Genomic DNA, 22,805 nt, shown 5'->3' with positions numbered 1-22,805 from the left:
TAAGGATCTCCACTCTAAAAACAAATGGAATATCTTCTGATAAGGAGGGAAGGAGGGGGTAGCAGAATAGAAGACCTGGTTCTGGATTGTCACAGAAAAGATTGGCAACTCAAAATACACAGGGATGGAATACAGCAAATATCTTTGAACTTTGGCAAGAGCACTGTTTGCCAAGTTAACCTGAAGAAGATCTGAGATGGAAATAGGAAAGTGAAGGTTAAGGCAACTACTGTGCTTAAAGAAGAAATGGAAATCTGGATATTTAAAGAATAATTGAGTCATCTAAGAGGCAAAATAATTAAAGGATGAAAATTCCCTAATAAGGCATTCTTTGCCACTAAACTTATTTTTAAGTCCTTGAAAAGGGGATTTCTTTAAAAACAAATGAACATAACTATTTTAACGTGGTTATAGTAACCATAAGACACTAGGAATAGAAGATGCTTCCTGCGTTCCTTAATTCTTACTTTTGACTATAACAGAACTTTTAAGCCAGCATTGGAAAGAAAAATTAAATGTACAAGTATTTCAAGCATAGTGCCAAATATTATTCCTACTTGTCCATGTAGAAATGACAGCATTTCAGGCTGGCAATTTCCCTTTTTTAAAAGCATCTTTAACTAGAACTTTTTTCATTGAGGCAAAAATGTGTCCACCATTCTCCATCTGCATGGGCATAACTATTGAAATGCCAGCCTCTTTCAAAGTCTCACAGCTTGAATGCCATTTGCCATAGTGCATTCAGCAGCAGAGCTAACTGCTTGGTGGGTGTAGAGGAAACACTAGAAGATAGCTGCACATAATTTAGGTAGAGAAGAATCCAGAAACCCCTTTGACACTCAAGGGTGAACTTTAAAAGACTTTAGGAAATTAAGTTGTGTTAAATAGTAACTGATTATAAGCTTCTTTCCTCCCCAGTTTTGCTGCTGATGTGAACTTTCAGTAACTTTGAAGTGCATCTTTGCAGTTTTGCTTCTACAGAATCTGAAATTGTTTGTGTTCTTAAAACTTTGATTTGAATGAGTTACATTTCTTGGGTGAAAGGAGCCCATTGTTCTATTATTCTGACATAGTGTGCAGGCTGGCTATTGAGTCATGTACTCTCAGTGCTGGTAACATTCTTGAGATTTGCTGAATAGACAGTAACTGGAATAGTACTTATCGTCTGGACATAGTGAACTTGATCTGAGCAAGTGGCACGTGAAGAACGGAGACACTTGGGTTTGGTTTTTGCATGTTTTGAATGTGCAAAAAGTGGGGGGAAAATGACTTGCAGAAGAGCCGTTGTAGAAACAAGTGTTTACGTGTAGGGAATTTAAGGGAGGGAAGTTAACAGAGAAACTATGAGCCTCAAGGGTCCTTGTTACAATTAGAGCCAAGACTCAGGAATTAAAAATTCCAATTTAGAGCGTGCACATAAATTACCTCTTGTTTTAACCTGACAAAGACGTGCAGTTGTATGGAACAAAATAGGAATTGTGAAAGGTTTCCTAATGAAATTCAAAAGCAAGGTGAAACATGCTTATAGTTTTTCTGTTTAATTAAGCACTTACTCAGGTTTGCAACAAACCTTGCCTTTCCTCTTGAGTCGGTGATTAGGCTCCTCCAGGAGAAACTTCTGAGACTACAAAGCTCACCTGAATTGAAGGGAAGTTCCAAGGCTTAGTTTAGGTATGAAATTAAGAGGTGCTCTGCTTTAAGTGGTTTGAGTGTTTCCTGTGAAGTGATTTACTTAACATTCTTTTTTTTTTTTTTTTGCATTTGCTGCTGCTCAGTTTAGAGTTACAGGCAGTTCGTACTCCATCTCCAAAATTATATGACTTTCAGGATGCTGTCTCTCTGCATTCTTTTTTCTCTTTTTCCTATTAATATCCCAAGTTATCGAGCTCTGTTAAGAAAACATAAATGCTCAGAAAAAAAAAAAATCTCTGTGTATTTGCATTTCTATTGCTCTCTGTTTTATTCAGCCTGAGATGTGAAACTGTGGAAAGGAAATCCAAAAGTGTGCTAGGGTTAAAACTGAAGCTGAAACCTCAGAGCTGTGCTGGAATGGCCCTATAAGGCAAGACAGATATTTCAGTAAGATTTTTTCCAAACCATTGGCCTAAAAAGTTGATTTTTTTGTTCATGGTTTTTTACTCACCAAGTTTCTTTTAATTATATAACTTCTAAAGTTTTTTGCATTAGACTTAAGATGATACATGCACTGAGTTGATTGCATTTAGTAAGAAAATAAGAGATTTTGTAAGACCGTGCAATAAGCCAGTATTAAAATTATATGCATTTGTTACATTACTCTTATGTAAGCAAGTTTTCCTGATGTAAGTTTCCACAGGTTAATGTATGTTGCTTTGCTTAGCTGAATATTTCTCCCAAAATAGAAATCATGATTTCACTAACATTCAGAAGTTTTGCCAAGCAAAAATTTTAAGTTAGGTTTCTTAATCACTTAACAATTCTCTTCTTGGTTTCTACAGTTTCTGCTTCATTTTTTTTTGCTTCAAAGTAAGCCTTGTTGATTGTGGTAGGACAAGAAGTTCAATCTATAAACAAAAAAGCTGAAAATTCTTGCTGAGACTAAATAATAAAGATTATGTTTTGCATGGGAGAGTGGTTTCTTTCCTTTTTTTGATTGTTTTTTAACCTGTGCAGTAATGCTTTTAAGTAGCCTGTGAAACCTCTCTAGTTAATAGCTTTAGTAACCAAGTTTGTAAATGAATTTGGACATGGAGCAGAAAAACTGTTTATATGCAAGTCTTGCTGAAATTAATTTCTACCATCAGGAAATCATAGATTTATATATTTATTTGCATGAAGAAGTTAGATAAGGTCTGCTGTTAGAAGTTTCAAAGCAAAATCTCCTAAGCTGGGGCTGCTCTGGAAACACTTTCCTTCGCAGTTCTTATAAAAAATCAGAGGGGGGGAGAGTGTGGGGAGAGCCTGTGCTGTAGCACAAGGACAGACATGATAATGCTTGTTTTGCAGAAAAGCTTTATTTAGCTTAGCAACCTCATTGCTAAATATTCCCTGTCACTTTGCAGCATAATCTAAGGAGACTAAAGCTATTTAGGAACAGTGGGAATGTGAATGTGTGGGGCCAAGACTGATTTCTGGAGAATCTGATGAGCATGAGAGAGGAGGGCATTGAACCTTAATATTAGATTATTTAGTATCAATCTGGTTCTTGTTGTCTTGAGGCAGTAGAAGTTCAGGCCTCTTCTTACAGCTTTGCTGGGTTTTGTTCATGTTGATAATGTGCAAATGAGATCTGTTGTATGTGATTTTTTTTTTTCCATTCAGGATTTGAGGAAGAGCTGGATTTATGTACCTGGACAGTTGGGAGGAATGTTAAATAAATATTCTTATTAGCCTGGAGTAGGGGGTTGTACTAGTAATTCTCTAGGCTGTACTGACATCTGGTGGCAGTTTATATATTTATATAGTGTTTGAAATATTTTTCATTCAAATAATTCCCTGCCTAGAATATGCCTTCTTATGTATTTTGGGCTGTTCCACCTTATTTTGTGGCTTGTGTGTGTGGTGGCTGTTCTTTTCCCACTGTTTTGCTCTGTCTCTCTGAAGCAAAAAGTTTAAAATTGTTGATACAAATCTTTCTTTTACCTAGTTTAAAAATATATTGACTTTGTTTTTAGATTTCTTTGTGTGTCGTATAGCAGTTATATGGGAAAGGAAGCCTCTTCTTTTTTTCCTTTCCCTTTAAATAGTTGCAAGGCTCATGAAGAAAATGAATGGGATACATGAAGAAAATGAATGGGATATGTGAAGAAAATGAATGGGGTAATTTTCTTTCTTTGAAGCTGAAAGGAGAGGTCAAGGAGAGCCCTGAGATCCACCTCCATTTTTAGGTCTTCCGCATCAGACAGAGACTCCAGGGATTGTCTTTACATACCCATATATATAAATATATGTCTCTAAAGTGGAACACAGTGTTTCAGATGGGAAAAAAACCAGAATTCATTGTCATGGGCTTGAAGTAATCTTAGAAGCATGCCAGGCTTTTTTTTTTTTTTTTTGAGAAAGTTTATAGTAAAGCATTGTTACCAGGATAACAAGGTGTTCACTGAAACTGTGTGGCCTTGCAGAAACAGGCAGGTGAGAAAGAAAGCTTAGCAATTTGGAGAGAAATTTTCCTTCTTGTTGGAGAACAGCAGTAGTGAGAGGTTTGTTATTTTTGTGGTTACCACACAGAGATGGAGACATAGGAAGGGGGATCCACCAGACTAGCTAAGTTCTAAGGATGCCTGACACTGTGATTGCTCCTTCCCAAGTCTGAATGTCAATTCTTATTTCAAACTGACATGGCTGTTACCCTCTATACTACGCTTCTTGAAGGGTGGCTGATCAGTGAAGGAGGTAAACTGGGAATATCTCCAGATGTAAAGACCGCACAGTCTCCAGGATTCCACCAGGCAAAGAAGGAAGAGTTTTAAATAGCTAGCTTCCCTGGGCCTGCTCCTTTTTAAGCTATCTGTACTCAGAAGGGGGATTCAACACAAGTATTTTGCCTTTTAAGTGGATGACTGGAGGTGGGTCAAGTAAGCCTCTGTGTAGGCAAGTTAACCTTCACTGTGTGCATTAAGTATTTTGAGGAAGGTTTTGGGATAGTTTTGTTTTGTAAAAGGCAATGTAAGAGGCCTTCCTATGTATATAGTTCTTCATTAGTTTTGCTAGTGGCATATTTACAGTGTTCAGTGATATTTGCCCCCATTTTAATGGTGTGCTTGATGCAGAGCAGAAAGATTAGCTTTTTTAGGTGGCCATGAGTACCCAGAAGGTAGCATAAAGTCAGCTCGTCTTACAATCCTGTGAGGTAGTTAGACCTTACACTATATTTAATGTTCTCCCTGTTTGCAGACAGGGTAATTTCTCTTTATTTTGTAGTCCTGTGCTTTTGGGTGATGTAATTGAGTGGTTCTGGCTATAAGAAGTGTTCTCTAAAGTAAGCAGTGAGTAATTTGTGCATGTTGACACCCAGCTTGTTGTCATTACCACAAATTAAATATCTAACTTGCTACAGAATAAGTTTTCTTTTCAATCCTTCCCTTTTGTGCTTAGTTGTAAAATGAAAGCACATTAGTGACTGCGGTTTCTTTATAGTATGGGATTTACTAGGCAACTCACAGTCTCTTCTTTCCAGGTGATGGCAGGGCAGCTTTAGTTTTGTGCTGTTAGTTTGTTGTTGCACTGCATTCTTTTAGCAGCTCCTTCTTACTTAACTCTTTGTACTACATTTTACAGTCATATTCCTCAAGTGTAGGAGACTGAAGCCAAGGGAGGGTGAGCAGGTTTTAGGATCAGGTAAATAACTATGTCACTAACACCTTGCCTCTTGGAGATCTGAGGGTTAAAGCTTTTTTTGCAGTACTTAATCCTTTTGTGCTATCTTTGCTGAGACCATGCTCACTTGTGTGTCTATCAGTGCAGGTAGGGCCTTCCCCTAGATCCTTCAGGGGAAGGATTTTAGCCTAGCTTTGTGCAAGGCTTGCTGGCAAATTGCCAGCTGTATTTCTTAGACCCCTACAGAAGTGCTTTGCAATGGAAGCTGAGCAGGCAGGTTGCTGTATCTGGGTACCTAGGCATAGATGAGGAACTGTGCCTGGCACATGGCAGGCATCTCTCTTTGCAAGGGGGTATCATATATGTAGCTTCTTATTCTCCCCAGGTATATCACCTTAGATGCATCTTTGACGCTTAAATATTAGCAGAAAAGGGAATAGCCACCTGAAACAATTCAGAAGTTAAAGCAGAGAAGCAGTACAAATACAGTAGACCTGTGCTTAAAGTCATAATTTAATTGCTGTCATGTTCTTCTGTCATTCCTTTTGACTGTAGTTCCTTTAGAATAGGAATTACTGTGTCGAGTATGAATGAAGTTCTTGCCAGAAGATTTTCTTAAATTATTTGAAGTAATCTGGTAGACCTTTCAGAAGCACATCTGAAATATATATGTAAAACTGACTTTTAAACTCATAAGTCACTTGGGTCATTCATTTAAATGCTGAAGCTGAAGATTATATAAGAAGTCTCAAAAGTCTTTGGGATTTTGTGAGACCATAATATGTTACTTAGTTTTTATTCTGATTTTTCTTGTTCAGAAACTACAGATTCTTTTTGCTTCATATGTTTTGAGTATTTCCTTGTCACTGCATCATTTGCCTTGACAAGTTTTCTTCTCTGTGTGCTGACAGTATGTTCCCTGTTACAGCACTGGCTTTCACAATTTTCTTAGATAGGAGGCCCACAGCTCCAGTAGTTTATAGGCTTATTTTGAAAGCAGAATTTTTTCCTGCTATAGACAGTTTGGGGTTTTTTTTCCTTCTGCTTACTTTTTAGCAAATACAATATCAATGCTTTCTGAATTTACATAGTAGTGTGGGGTTTTTTTATTGGGGACATACTAGTTTGTTGGGAGAAGGGTCATTTTTTTGTTCCATGTATTAAACTTGGAAGAACTGTTCTAATGTTAGACTATAAAGTAAGTTAATATTTTCTAAGTCAGCTGTCTGATTTTAAGCCCTGAAGTTGAAAAAGTAATTGTAAATAGCAATTCTAACCAATGGTAATAAAAGATGCACATCAAGATTATATCATGATTGATGTTTTAAATATAGAAAAGAATCATCATAGCTCTTACAGGATGAAAGTAGGATCTGTTAGCAATGGAAATATCAGACACCTGTCAGCTAAAGATTGAGTCTACTGCGGTAAATTCTATCAGAGACTACCACAATATTATTTTTCAGCTTTCTCTTGTAAAGGGCTGAAGTGCCTTCTGCAAATCATACTTAATCTGCAAAACCTTGAATGAGAAATGTAAGGTCTCTTGCAGCAGTTCATGTGGGATTTCAAAACTGTCTCTGCCTTCAGGAGGACCTGGGTCTAGATTAACTACTGAGATGGTTCCACCTGGATTATTCTAAGATTTACTCCTTTTCCTTTCTCTGAGAGAGCAGCTCCATTACTTTGTTCCTTTTTTTCTTATTGTTTATTTATGCTTTTGATTCTACTGCTGGATTCATTGTTGAGCCAATGCCAGGCTGTTTCTTGTAGGGCTACCTGGCAATCTGATTGGTGTGGCTGCTTAATTGAAGACAGGGACTTTCCTTTTCTATTATATGCCCTAGAAACAGATCCAACCAACAGACCCCACTAACATGTAAAGTTGTTTCAGGAGAAATGCATCTTCTTAGTGGAGAACTGGTATTGGTTGCTTAACTGCTGACCAAAAAAAAATTATTTACTGGGGACAGACAGCTCAAGAAAGAAAAATTTTAATTCTTAAAATTTGTGCCACCTTTGCCTTCGTAGTCCATATTCTTCTATAGCAGACTAGAAGGTAAAAATGGTAAAGGTGCCTTCAGATCTATTTTAGCTTTTGAGCCTCCTGCAAATCTCTAGGCATCCTTATGGATGGTCAAGCAATGGACAATTACATAGTCCCCTTCTTTCCCCTCCTGCTGCTGCTCATGTTTCCTGACCAAAGGGATTCTCTCCAGGCACTGGCTTTTAGATATCTATCCTGAATTTCAGAAGTACTGGACTGATAGGTAGGTAATGGTAGAGGAGAAAACTATATAGTTACTTTGGTCCAAATGCGACATACTTGATGCCCACAGAGCAGCTGTTTCCTCAGAAAGCTGGCCAATATACTGTGCTATAAATGGTGTTCATATGATGATGAGTACTGTACTAGTGTTGTGGCAACCCTTCCATGGGTTATGCTCTCAGGAAAAGCTCCTCTACCTTTTTGATAGCAGATTAATTTTTTTAAAGTACATTGCAGTGATTCTGTAACACAATTCATGTCCTTGGTCACTTGAACATGGTTGTGGTTTTTTACTCTTCTCAGGACTTTGACTTTTGTTCTACATGAGATTTTTTTTTTTTCCTGATTAGATTCTCTTTTTTTAAAAAAAAATTGTGTTGTTTCTTTTTTTTTCCCTTTTAGAGGTGATGCCTTCAAGGAAACTGAATACTTAAAATGTTTGAGAGGAAAGTACAATCTCAAATGTACCTAGACTGCTGTTAACAGCCACAAGTTAGTTAACCAAACTCTTCAATTTACCAAGCTATATCTTTAAAAGTGTTCTTTTCTTCACAGTATTCAAAAGTGTCCCCAAACCATCATTCCACTGTTAATTAAAAATAAGCTAGATGGTGTAGGCATTCTGTGAGCCAGAACTCTAAATATCACCTTTAAATCATGTTAAAAGCTTCCAATCCTTTGGAAATTACATGACAGCTCTTAAATGTAGAATGCAAAGAACATTTTTCTGCTGTGTGCATTCATTAAAATGGTGAATTCTCTGTTTTCTGCAGGCACAACTTCAGGACATACAGGAGTACTTTGGAGTGAGCTGGCAATAAGCCTTGCAGTACCATGGTGGCAATAACACTGGCTGTCCTCTGAAGATGCTGAAGCTCAGCCTTACTTTGGACTTCTTTCTTAGACCCTCCATCTTGTTCACAAAGAACTTAACACTGATTTGGATTCATATGGTCATGGGTATGGATTTTTTCCTCCCATTACTTGACATCTGCATGTTTCCAGCAGTCAGTGATGAAATCAGTGCTAGATCTGCTGACATTTGGTCTGTTCTTGGGAGCTCTGAGTGACAGGTATTGTAAACATCCTACACTCTCAGCTGTGGAAACTAAGAAAGCTGGGAGAAGGCTGTTTACTCTCCCTGCCTTGGAAATCGTCTGGAGGGCAAGGATGGAGTATTATTGATTGTATATCTGAAAGCCTGTATTTCATGCTTTATGGTGTCAGTAAACAAATTGTCATTACATCATACCATTGACTTGTATTCAGACCAAGGTCAGAAAGGCCTTATGATATGCTTTACTATACTGCTGGCTTGAGGAAAATTTAAATAGTAGCAATGATACACTGCAATACTTCCATCCTTAAGCAGTTATTGAAAAAGACCTGTCACACAGTTTGTTTATAGGTAGTGTGGACATTCTCAAGTTGACACATCAGTATTGTATTTAATCAAAATCACCCTTAAATGGTTGGTACTTGTTTTCTAAGATCTACTCAATTCTTATTTTCTACCCAAAAGAGCTGGAAATAGAGATTAGAAGGTAGAAGTGTTCTAGAGGAAATCAAATTTGTTTATTTTTAAAGAAAATCAGAGATATCAACATCAACTCCAAATTAAATTAGGTCTTATACCTTATGTTTTCCATTCGGTGTTCCCTACTACTTGCTCCCCAGTCTGTACTATACTTTGTGCTTTGTCCTGGCAATCTTTCTCTTCCTCCTTGTCTTTCTTTCATTCTTCGTGCTGTAAGCCAAGTAGAACTTCTCAGTTTAAATGTAGAATAAGCTGAAAAAATATTTTTTCTTTTAAATCTAATATCCTGCTGGCATGGTCCTAAATACTCTTAAAGTGAATTTTGCAGCTTTTCTTAAGCAGGGACTCTGGCAGAAAGAATATTGTTTCCCTCTTTTCTCTTTTTCCTTCTTTATGGGGAAGGGACATACCTTTTGTGTGCTCTTTAAGAAATTTTTCATAATATAGTTGAATTCAAAGATCACTGTCTAGTTTCTTTTGCAAGAGCACTCTCATGTCTTCAGATCCTGCCACTTCAGCTTTTTAGAAAAGGCATTTAAATATAAAATCTTTAAGGGCTTTTAGAAGAGTTTAGTTTTCAGGGTTTGGAAAGGGGTAAAAGAATATGTAAGGATTTGAAGTAGTACTTACTCAAAATGGACAAAAAGGAATTCCAACTTTTATGCAGAACTTTTTTAAAGTCAGCTATTTGAAGTAATAATTCTTTTTCAGGCTCTGGCCTGCTTTCCTATTGGAAGAAGCAGTAAGAGGGAAAGTCAGGGTCACAGTGCTGTAGTGAAGGACTAAGTTGATGAGTTAAAAGAAAGCTTAACCCCTGAAAATGATAGTTTTAAGGAGATGTTAGCTGTTCAGACTAGTCAGACGATAGGGGGTAGCATTTCCTAATACACATGGTTCCCTTGGCAAAGAGAGATTTCTGGGGATGATGGAGCACAGTTACTTCCTCCACTGCATAACAATAGTGATTGTAGACTATGCTGTTCAGGAAGGATAACTTCCTGAATTCCTGAAATGTGAGTTTGTGTATTATTTTTATTTAGATATGCTTTGGGTTTGGAATAATTATTTTGTGTCAAATAAATATACTTCTCTGTATTTAATATTACTTATCACATTAAAAAGTGAAATTCTATCTTCAGTTTCATCAGTATAAGACTCCAGTTGTCTCAACTTTGTTGTACATTTTTCTGGCTTTGTACTGACATGATTTGTTTAAACTGCAAACTAATTCAGTGGCTTGACCCCACTGAAAACTAAATAAGCAAAACAGCTTTTATGTGGATCGGCTGCTTATTCCACCACTGTCCTGTGGCCTGAAATTCGACTGAAAGTCCTAATTCCTTCAAATATGGCCATTTTCTTGAAGAAGAAAAAATACTGTTTATTTTGAAGGGATTATGTACTCCTAAAGCAATAAAATAGTAAAATGAGAGGATTCTGAATATTTTATTTGATATTAAATTATTCTATTTTTGTTGTCTGAACACAATTGCAAGCATAGTGCTAAAATAAATTCAGATTAAATTATTTTAATTAAAATGTTTCATTTTTTGAACACCATTTATGCTTCTCTTTAAAATATTTATTGGTAAAGTCTCAGTAAATTGTGTTGCTAAAAGGGAGCAACTGGTAATTTCACTATCTCCAGACCTTTAATTGTAAAGGTATCTTCTGAGGTACCTGCACCATACTGAGCACTGTATAAATTGCATCATTTCTAGATCACAGAGGTTTTTCCCCCCAAGGTATTGCTTGCCAAGCCAAAGGCAAACATTATGTCCTTTTCTCTTGTTAATCCCAGACTTCAAAGAGTTGAAGACTCTTTCCAGTCTATCAATTAAATATAGAATTTTTCCATTGTGGAAAAAGAATGTAACAGGGCTGTTTCAAAAGCCTGTTGCCAGTAATGAGCTTTGGATTGGGTCCATGGAGAGGTAATCTGGATAACTACCACTGCAAGTCATCTCTGGGTAATTGCTGGTTGTAGGCATGGCCTTTTTTCTTGAAGGGTGGTTCTGCCAAGATGCAAAAATTACTTGTTCCAAGTGATTCTTGGCATTACCCTGGGCAATATTATTCCTGCCTGTTATGGTCAACATGCTACACTGATTGTTTCTGTCTTTTTTGTTTGTTTGTTTTGAGGAAAAGGACAGTTCTTGTTAGCAAGTTTCTTAATTTCTAAACTTTGTTTGGTCTTGGTTTGTTTGGGCTTTTTAAGCTACATTTTTCATTATGTAGTTCTTCAAGGTAATTGTCAAACATCCATTATGTTTGGTAATATAGGGAGTGACCGTGGGAAGGAGGAGAGAATGTGTGGGAGTACTCAGGCAGAGCTGTTGCTTGTACTGAGATTGCAAACTGAGCTCGAGGTTTACAAGTGAAATATTAGCAAAATATTGTATTAAAAGTTTTGAAGAGCTGCTGGTAAGAAAATGAGAGGTGAAAGGGGACAAGAGATCATTGACTTGTCATCCAAAGGGTATAAAAAGTAATACAATGTTGATTGTAAGTGTAAACACTTCCTTGGTGATGCAGTGAAAGAAAGCAGTAGTTTCCCTTAATCCTTATACAAAAGTCAAATTCTGTTTTATGCAGTAAATCTCGCTGTCACTTTAATTCAGTACAGGAGAATTTAAAAGTCTATGACAAACTATTCTATTTAGGAGACTTATACTGAAATTGAAAAAGAAAAGTGAGTTTGCTTGAATGAAGAAAAAAACCACATTATGTGGGCTTCAGTCATAATTGTCTTGAAATGAGAGATGGAGTTCTAGATCTGAGTTTACTCTGTGCTGTGATTGAGATAAAAACGTGTGAAAGCAACTGTCCTGCAAAATGCAAACAGGTATGGAACATCTGCAGTACAAATATTCATTCATATGCAAACAAATGTTTTTATAGCTTAAAAGTACATAAACTTAAAATCTGATCAAACACTTTATTTGATTCAAGTTTTATTCAAAATTAGATTCTGTTTTTAAAAATTCTTTTTATATAAACTGATTCTCAAAAATCATATTTAATTAAATAGAATGCAAAAGTTGAATTTCTGTTACTCTTGTGAAGATTTTGGTTCTAGTCAGCTTTGGGTTCCATCCAAGACCTTCTTAACTACAATTAAGCTGTTGTTTCCTTGTTTTTGACCTTTGGTTTTAAGGCTGGTAGCATGAATTAGATGGAAATACGCTTTTCTAGCAAATACTTAATAGACTAAGGGATCTTCAGCTGAGCAGTACAGTCTATAACTACAAAGCTGAGGACTTGCTTATTTTAAATAGTGTAATATGATAGTTAATTATACCTTATTTAACTCTTCCAAAAGGAGAAAAGAGTTAGCCTGTGTTGCATAAGCCTTATGTTTGCAATGCTGACTCTACTTTACAAGAAGATTCAGTTTTGTTCCTGCTTAAGTTAATAGGGGATTTTTGTTTGCTGCCTTGGGGCTGTTATTAAACTGTTAAAATAATACTGCAGAGAGCTGGGCTCTAATCCTGGTTTTGGACAGACTCTCTGCTTTCTCCATTGTGAAAAAGATGACACTTTCTCTGTGAAGGCAGAACCCCATGTTGTTCATGAGTCTCAATTGCAATAAAGCATGCTTTCTAAAATCATGCCATCAGAAACTGGTTTGTCTCATTGCCTTCCAGCCTTTCCTGTGATTTAAATTGCATTGCCTGCTTGTATTGCTGGGGGAACAGAAAGGATGTTACAGACCTAATGCAGGGTTATTGTAAAGGCTGCTGAGAGCTCCTCCTTGTGCTTCTGTTGTGATGCTGTCCTCCTGTGGATGAGAAGAGGGCATACAGAACTTCTAGTGGTTTTAATGTGTGCTTGTAGGGCAGCCACAGTTTGTACAGGTGTATCTACCAGCTGAGGGAGTGAGATCTGCCCAGTTATGGCACCATGGAAATTGGCTCCAAGCCATCCTCACCCTGCTTTGAGACCCTGGGTATATTTTTAGCTATGGGAGTGCCCAGATGACTTTGTTTTGTTATTCAGTTTATGAGAAGTACATTGGGTATTGTCACCAACCAAGGATTTCTGGGATTTCCATCATTTGAAGGCTGTATTTCTCCAGTTGTTCCTGTGTAGCCTAGAGCATCTGCTGGCTCAGGTGTTCTAAAAAAGTGCTTCTAAAATAACTCAGCTCTGATGGGCAAAGAATCAGTTGATGTTGACAAATGAAATAATTTCAGGGTCTGTGAAATTTGTTCTGTAGCTTGGCTAGAAATAGCTGGCTCTGTACATCTATGAGTTTTGTAAAGAGTTGAACTTTGTGCAACTTGCCTAACTTGCAAAGTTGTTGAAGGACAATGCCACCAGATTTTAGGCTTAGTTCACAACGTACAGATGAAATCTTCACAGTGGTAATTTTTTTTCTTGTATGTGATCATACTCACAGCACAGATATTAATGGAGCTGTTAATTAAGGTCTTGCTGCTTGACTGTGCTCAGTTTAATTTGAAGTATTTAAAAGATGTGTAGATGTGGCACTTGGAGACATGGTTTAGTAGTGGAATTGGCAGTGTTAGGTTTATGGTTGGACTCAATGATATTAAAGGCCTTTCTAACCTAAATAATTCAATGATCCTAGGACTCTAATTGATGAAAAGCTACAATATTCTTTGTGCCTACATGAAAGAGCAGATCAAATATAAGTTGAAATAGATCATGTTTTACTGCCTTGGGGTAATTGTGTGTAGCATAAAGCTTTTAAATTAGAGGAGACAAACCCAGTAGTCTCCATTGCCGCTCAGAGCAGGTGTGTGTCAGGGTATAGATTTGCAAAAGCAGGAGTGACCAAACTTGTCTGTTCTTTGCTGAAGTCCTGATATTCATGAGAAGTCCCACAGCTACTCGTGTCCATGGCTTGAAGCCTGTGATGTTGTCTCCTGGGAACTTCAGATCCCAGGAAAAGGCTCTCCAGAGGGTATTTATTACCTGCTTTCCCTGTTGAAAGTGAGAACTATCAGTTGTGTTTTGTGATTAGCCTTGCTGAAGTTTGCATGCTCCAAATAGACTTAACAGGTAGCCAGAGGGGAGCTTGGTGACTCTATACCTTGAGAGACAAGCTCTACTGCCAAGACAGATCTATTTTTTGGTACTTCCCGAGGCAAATCTTACTCCTACAGTTCCTTTTCACCTATACTTAAGGGTTTTATCCTCTCCTGCAGAGGTGGGGGAGTGTGTTAGCCCAAATGCTCTTTAGTGAGGCTGTGCTGTCCTTTGAAGATTTGGTTAGAGCTATGTGAACTTGCCATGTCACATGGCTTAAAATAGGAGAGGAGCAGGACTGAAACTCAGAGAACTAAAGTAGTTGGACTGAAAATACCTGGTAATATTTTTCTATGAATTGCTGAGCTTTTCCAAGTGGGGGAGAAAAAAAAAGATCAAAAATTAGGAGTATTAAAGATAAATCTATGTCTGAACTGTCAGTTCAGGAAACTCCAGAGATAAACTGAATGGAAAGTTTTCCCCTAAGATCCCCATGGAATTTCTAAAGACAAATCTAAATGGAGAACAGCATGGATTTACATCCTTTTCTATAGGAACAGAAAAATTATTTGCAGCCAGAAAAGAAACTCCAGGTTCTTGGCAGAAAAAGAAAGAGGTCTGGCTCAGAGACTTGAACTGAGTTGATTTAAAGTCTTTCAGGGGCAAGTAAGGTTTTTATACATACAATAAAATGAATTTGTGAAAATGCAGAGATGGGAGATGAAAAATGTTGCTTCTTACTTGAAGATACATATACATGGATTTGGTTTGAGTATTTCTGCATGCTCAAATGTAGTATGCCAAATGCACTGTTTACAGTAAGCAAGGTAATTACCTTTTAAGGAATATAATATATTCCCACTTCTGATTGCAGTCTACAACTTAGAAACAATACTTATTTTGAATATTTTAACAAAAATGCCATTTCTATTGGACACTTTAATCTGAAATTACAGGAAAGGTAGATGATGCTATCATCATCTCCCAGTTTGAGCAGACCGAAAAATATATGTGGATTTTGGGTGCAGAAAAATTCACAATGATTTCTTGATTGCTGTGGGATGTAGTTCTGGGTTTTGGTTTAATGGGTAGTTTTTTATGCTTTAGTTTTATGTTTGGGCATGTGGATGTTTTATGTTTTATCCTTTCTTAGTAGATCATGCTGTTCTTTTGATATTTGATCTTGCTGGAATCATTAAAGCAGCATTATGCTGGTCTTACTCCCTTCCCTTCTCTCTCTCTCTCTAGTTTGTATTTGTGCCTAGGGAAGCAGGAGAAGTAAGGATTTTGCTTTTGTCCATTTGAGTGAAGATTACTGTGCTTAGCAGGTTTTTGGTGAGGCCTTTGCAGGCTTTTGTGGGTGGGTACTAAACCAGCAATTGGTTCTGCAGACGTGAGAGAATGAGTCACAGACTGTGTGCTCTGAGGCTTGTACAGAGCAAGAATCCAGCAAGGCAGCAGCAGTAGACTGGGCTCTGCTTCCTCAAAGCCTTCCCCTCTGATACCCCTGCTAAACTTTAAAGAAACTTCACAGGACTGTCCAGATCCATTTCTCTTCAGATTAACCAGAAAGATGGAAAAATGCATATGGCTGTCACCAGTAGGGATAGTTCACGTGGCGTAGCAATCTAAGGTTTTTTTAGTTGTCTGCTTTTCTAAAGAGAATTTGAACTGAGACTTTAAAAGGTGAGCAGGGGAGAAAGCTTTACTTTTACAAGCAAGAACATTGGCTTTTTTGTGGCCTTGTTCTCAGGACTTGCCTATACCTGGGCTTATTCTGAATAGCTCTCCACGATGTCTTTGTGAGTAGAACAGGGGCTTTGAAATACAGTTTCATATTTGTATCATCCATTGTATTTGAAATGCACTGTGCTTTAATACTAACAGACTTTAGGCAGAGACAAGTTCTTGACAATTTGTTGAAAACAAAGTCTTTTTGAGGAAATATTTTCTATTTTGAAAGAATTTTTGAGAAATGTGTTTGGATGCAGACTGGTTTGTGTGTGAACAGAGAGGGCAGACCTGCAGCACAGGCACTGGGACTTGAGTGGGATGTGGGAGACTGAAATGCACGTCTCTCACTTGATTCAAAATGAAAGTAAGTCTTGAAATCAAATATAGCTCTTGTACACTGTGAAGTCCTTGACAGTAAATTTTTCAAATTAAGTCATCCTTATTTCTCATTTCTTTAAATGTAGAAGCATCCAGTTACATTTGGGATATAATTTCTGTGGGAAAGGAAGCCTGAGGACTCAGGCAAGGACTGGTCATGCAGAAAGTAGAGAGGCATTTTTCAAAAGGCCAAAGGGTACAACTTGATCCTTGCTGATGCTGACAGACCTGTGGAGATCAACATTCAGCAGATGGGGCTATACCCTTCTGATATTGTGCCTTTAAACTCTGTCCTCCTCTGGAGTAGTATTTTGGAGGTAGATCTGTGAGGTTCATCCAGTGCTGTGGTACAGGACAGGAGCTGTCTGTGTCCCTGCTGGTCCCTGGGATGGCTGATGCAAAGGGACCTGAGGCAGGGCTGTGAGAACAGAGCAGAAAATAAGTTTAATAACATGGATCTCTGGGGATGTTTTTAATGTCACTGGAGGCTGCAGGACTGACAGAGGCAGGGCCTGCCCCTGCTGCCTCTGCAATGTTAAAAAATACTAATAATAAACCTGTCTTCAGTGCTGTACTGGTTTGGTAGGACACTTTGCTACTCTCCTCAGCACTGTTCTCCATTCAGCTGAAGATCATCTTTTTCCTTGGAATTGAAAGGAATAAAATTGTTTGCTCAGTCATCTCTATGGGACCTATTGTCTCAAGGCACAGTCAGGTACAGCCAGCCAGCCTCCTCTGCCATTGCCCAGCTACCACACAGCCTGCCAAGGTTCATCCTTTGGCTCAAATACATGAGGGAACTGCCTTACACTGCCTTGAGGAGAAACCAGCAATAATGGGAAGTAATGATGTAGTAATAAAGGTCAAATTTTAATGAGCAGGAGCATGGCCTAGCTTAATAACTCCTGTTTTCTGTTTCAGGACAAGAAAAGTTATTTGCTTCAAGGTGAATGCTGTACTCTGCTTTGTCTCCTTGCTCGTTTAGGATTTAGGCAATAGATAGTTAAGGCAGTCTGACTTTTTTTTTTTTTTTTTTTTTTTAGCTAGCTAGTCTGTGAATTATAGCAAATTTGGCCTATTTTTGGAGAGTTTTGAGGCAGAGATGCTTACAACAGCTTGCAGAAAGGACAAGACTTGCTTTTGTAAAATTCTCTTTAATGCGCCAGCATCAGTGGTGCTGTTATTTGGTCCATAGGTTTCAGGAATTCTTTTTTGCCAGTAGTCTCCCTGTTTCTGGAGGTAGGGAGGGGTAAGACCTTCCAGCCTGGTGAAAGCACAAAACTTGATGGTTTTCAGATGAAGCTCCAGCTGCACAGCTAGTAATGGTCACACCATACTTCTTCCTAGCTTTTTTCATTTTATTTTTGTCATCCCACAAGTACAATCTTCTCTGTCCCACTGCATTCTGGAAGAATCCTTTGAGGAAAGACAACAAAGTACAAGATGATAGCATTATACCATCTGAGATTACTTTCAAAGAATGGTATGAGACTCCAAATAATTCCTTTGGTGCAGGAGAGAGAGATGTTTTATTTGAAGAAAAGTAGAGGACAACTCTTAAGCCTGGAGCTTTCAGTGACAGTTTCTTTCCTATTTTCACTTTGCTGAAGTCCAAGATAAATTTTTCTATCAAGATTTCTATATATAAGTGGGCAACAGAGTGCTGGGAGTCTGTGGATGGCTTCACTTTTTATCCTTCTTAAAAGAAAAGGTCAGGATTTTTAAATTATGTTAGAAGAAGGTGCAATGTGCTGCCATGTCTGCCAGTGCAGTCAGTACTTCATCCATCTGCTTAGGCTTTCTGTCAGCAGCAGAGTTGAGCAGTGTGGTTTTGTTGATTTCTGCCTGCAACACAGAGGGTTTCACTGGACAGAGACTATGCTGTTTAAAGTCTAATCATCTTTATCATTTGAATGAGGGCAGAGGGGAGGAAAGCAGAAATGCAATTCTCTGTGTGTGCCTCATGTCTGCTGGCACACAGCTTCTGTGGCAGCCATTGGGACAGCACATTTGGCTCAGACTTAGCACCCTGGTCTTAGTGTGTCTTACAACACAAGTACTAATTTTTTTAAAAAATTGTAACTCATAATTGCAGTGTTTTGTTTTGGTTTTTTTTTCTGTTTAGTTGGGTTTTTGGAGTTAGTTTTTTTTTTTTAAATTTCTCTAAAAGGAAGCTTCAAGGTTTTGCTCAGGATCAAACTTTTCTGGTGAATGCTGCACTTTAGGCCTTCACACCTGAGTATGGACTTACTGAGGGAATGACCAGCTCTGCTTGAGCTGTGAGCTTGAAACATGTAAGTAAGAGGGTGGTTAGAAATCAGAAGATTGCCCTTGTGCTATGTTAAGGCAACTGTAGGACCAATAAAATGAGCATTCACAAGTCAAGAAAATCTGGAATTGCAAAATGCTTGCTGTATCAACCCAGACACAGCTTGGCAGTAATTGCTGTAGGGTATCTAAATTAAGCAATGAGACTTCTGTGGTGGCAACTGCTGTGAAAGACTTTGCAATGTACATCAGCTCCTCCAAGACCCAAATGCACTTTTATATTCAAGGGGGTGTTGTCAGCAAACAAGCTACTGAGGCCCTAAATCAGCAAAATACTTTTAAGAATATCCTTAAGCACTTTGTTGTTGATGAGAGGAGACGTAAGCTCTTAATTATTTGTGCTGAACCAGGGAGATGGGAGGCTTCTCAAGTATCTTTTAAAACACTTAAATGCTAGCTGTGCCCTGAAATGCAGAGCCTGAGATGCTGCTGCCTTACCCTCTCTCCAGCTGCACTTGTCCTGTGTGAATATGCTCACTAACCTTCAAGTAACTTGCCTTTCATCTAATTCTTTGTGGGAATTTTGCCTATCCCAAGTGCTTATCAGTTTAGAGGATTAGGCATAATGCTGTATTCAGCTTTAACTGGAGCACTTTTGATAACTGTCCATCTTATTCAAATACTACTGAGCATGGGATAATTAAATAATCTGAAAGACAAATGGAGGATGAAACCAGGAGAGGAACTGGCTGTGTTTTATGTGTTTGCATCTATATCATAACAGCTATTGGTAGATACTTCATCCCTATCAGCACAGCTAGCATTTTGGAGTTCACCACAGGAGGCAGAAAAAGGGGGAAAAGAACTCCCCATCCTCTCCCCAAAGCAGCAGGCAGCTGCAGCTGTTCTGAAGGAGAAGGTTTGTGTCAGCAGATCTGATACAGCTATGCTCAAAACGCTTGTGTCAGCAACCATGAAAGCTGGCCCATCAGCATTTCTGTTTTATTCCATACACAAAATGCATATTGCTGAACAATTATGCCAAAGGCAGGGAATATTTCTTGATAGCACAACTTGGAAGTAGCATCTCTCTGTGGGAGCAATCATGTCCTGTGCCACAGAAATCTCTGTGGGTTTTGATGTAAATCGTTGTTGAGGGTCCTTGCTGGAAGATTGTGTTGAGAGCCAAGTCATTTGGTGTTACATCTTGGCCAAGGTAGTCTTGGCCTGATCCAAAGTTCAGGGAAAGTAGTGAATTGCATGTAATTCTAAAAAAGCTTGTTCAAGCGTGCTCCCCAAAAGCATATTCATTATAAAGGAACCTTAGTGATGTTTAGATTTTTGGCCTCCAAAGTCTTCAGGGAATACATAAAACACACAATGATTTTGGTGTGCAGTTCCATCTAGCTGGTGTAGAGTAGAAAGGAGGACTAGGGTGAATTTTGAATAAAAACTGATTTACTGCTTTAATATGTGTTTACTGCTCTAGCTCAACCACCATTTAACTGTGTTTTGGTTGTCTCCATTAAGATGTTTTCATTCCTCTTTGTCAAAAGTCACAGTTCAAGACACTTATTTAATAACTTTGGTGGAGGAACAGAATTGGATTTTAATTTCACTTTTTATTGAATGAGCCCTACTTTTCTCTCCAGTGAATAGGCAACAACTTGCTGCACAGTTCTCATCTCTGCTTATGGTAAGCACAAGTTCTATAAGAAACACACCAAAGATACCCAAACAAAATATCATGCCTAAAGTAGTTAAGGAAGTAGGAGAAGAGAAGCATAAAAGTCCACCAACACTCATTGGGGATTTGATACCTATCCATATACAGGAGCTTGACTAATTAATTGTATGAGTCTCCATGTCCAGTTTCTGATAATACAAACCACTTTGGACATGGGGACTCTTAATGCAAGTCAGGGTGGAAATTGCTGTGATGCTGAGATCTGCCTTGCCTAGCTGTTGGTTGTTACCCCAGTCTGCTGCTGGAGGTAACTGCTGCCAGCCCCTCAGCCAGCACAGCACATTTTACAAGACACCCATTTCTTTTAAGCAGCCTTTGAGAGTATTTGTCATAGATCTGGACACCTGTGTGAGGTGAGGCAAGGAAGGGAATGCAAGGATTAGGTGTGCTCAGAAATTTACAACCAGGCCACTGGTGCCAGGTGGTAATATCTAGCTGGGAGGGACTGTGTGTCACTCTAACAACTTTAAAAATAACAAACAAAATTACAAACCCCAAAATGAACAAAACAAAGCCCACCAAAAAAACTCCAGGAACAAAAAAGTCTGCTGCAAAGTCATCTGACCACAGCTGAAGCCAGCTTAAAAGAAGTAAGAGCTAGCGTAAATTTTAACAAAATAATAACAAAGGATACAAGGTAGAAGAAACATTTTCATGGAGTTGCAGTTTCTTTCTTCCTTTCCCTTTCTCCTTTCCTTTCTTTTTTCTCCTGAAATCAGGAGACTCTCACAAAAGAGAGAAAAAAATCAAGTCATTAAGTATGCAGTATTTTCTGTTTTCTCCATGGACCTTCTAGTAATATGGTATTCAATCAAAACAAATAAATTAATACAATAGATTTTATTGTGTTGTTTTTCTGAGAGAATGACCCAATTATTAATTTGTAGCCATATATGCAGGCACAATCTCAGAAAATGAAAACAAATGCCCTGAGGACTAAGTGTTGATGCTTCTATATAAACTGAAGAATAATTCCAATATTGTGCCATCATGAGTATCTCCCCACCACTTAGGGACTGAGTTGATAGTCATGTCCAGTGATGATTTGTTTTCTCAGAACCTCCTCTACAGTAGTACCTTAATGGCTCTGAGGTGCAGGATACCTCCTGCCTTCTGTCATGTAGGTTCAGAGTTGGCACTGGCCAAGAACTTTTGTAGGTACCACACAGTGTTTCCAGTACATTCCTGATCTGACTGCACGCCTTCCTGCAGGTTATCTAGAGGCTAGGATGTCCTCTCTCCGTTGGTTAATGCTGTCCATGAAGTGGGTGGAACTAGAGGAGAAAATATCTTGAGAATTTTTATTCTTACAATGTTTTGACAATTTGAATAATTTCAGTGACTCATTAAACGGTAAGGGGCACCAACTGTTTTCTTTGAGAAACCTCTCTAGCTGCCTAGGAGAGAGGAAAGGAAGGGGATCAAGTTGACTCACTTGAAAAGCAGTCAGTTTCCTCTCTGTCCAGCCAACTTTAATGTTTTCAAAAATACTTTTTTCTAGTACAGAGCTTAAATTATTCTTTTTTGTTTCAGCTTCAGCCCTTGACACTAGTGCAACTAATCCCAGTGAAAATATTTCTCTTCATTTCAATCATTTTTTTTCTGTGAATATTTAAATAATTATTTAGCTCTTTTCTTTAATTATTTTCCTCTTAGGCCTAATAAATTTAGTTCTTGTTATCTTACTTTCAAATTGTACTTTTAAATAACAAAGCAGTGTTAAATATAGTTTAAATCAGACAACATAATGCATCTGAGATTTCACAATAATTTCAAAATTAGGCTTTAGAAGACAATAGTGTCCATTTTACTAAGACCAGCAGTACAATGTTATTAATTAGTCCCTTGTCAGAAATTTTTGAGCATTTGAAATAATAACTGCCTTTTAAAACTAATTTACTGTGTGTTACTGGCATATAAAATCCTATTGTCAGACTTTACGTGAATTCTCCATCCTATTTTAATACTAATTGCAATGACTACTTGAGTGTTTAATTTTTAAACACTGAATTAATTTTTCTTTTGCTTGTTAAAACACTGTGAAATAGCTTGGAAAATTTTGTGACATTTGACATTGGATTTCATAATGCCTGATGGAAGGTATTGCATGTTTCCTCACATCCTGCTCTGGCAATGTTAATGCTATTCATTCTTTAGCAAGAATGGGGCTGGGAAGAAGTCCAGGCTTATCCATCTATTCCTGAGGGAACTGTAGGATCCAGGGGATTATGGGATTCAGAGATTCTTTACTTCTGAAGCATTTGTTTGAATTGCTAGTAACTGAAAAGTTTATATACTAAATATATTTGCAAAGCCTCTTATGTACAATTTGTATACCAAATGGATGCAGGACTTGAAGGAATACTAAGTAAATTTGCTGACAGTACAAAATTAGGAGGAGCTGTTGACTTGGAGGCAGAGAGGCCCTGCAGGGAGACCTTGACAGATTAGAGAAATGGGCAGTCAACCACTGTGTAAAGTTTCAACATTGGCTCTTGGGCTGGGGTAATCCTGGATTACTGGGGAACAAGCTGCTGGAGAGCAGTGGAAGGGACCTGGGAGTCCTGCTTGATGGCAAG

The 22,805-nt window shown here is 38.1% G+C and overlaps 1 protein-coding gene across 1 annotated transcript in view; it reads left to right on the top strand.

Annotated features, from left to right (window-relative positions):
* The window catches only part of OGFRL1 (opioid growth factor receptor like 1), a 75,629-nt gene that overhangs the window by 20,502 nt on the left and 32,322 nt on the right, over window positions 1-22,805 (top strand). The window lies entirely within an intron of this gene.

This window comes from Oenanthe melanoleuca, chromosome 3 (assembly GCF_029582105.1).
Source record: "Oenanthe melanoleuca isolate GR-GAL-2019-014 chromosome 3, OMel1.0, whole genome shotgun sequence".
Taxonomy (NCBI): Eukaryota; Metazoa; Chordata; class Aves; order Passeriformes; family Muscicapidae; genus Oenanthe; species Oenanthe melanoleuca.
The sequence above is the reverse complement of the archived record's forward strand: the minus strand, read 5'-3'. Positions and strand labels throughout refer to the sequence as shown.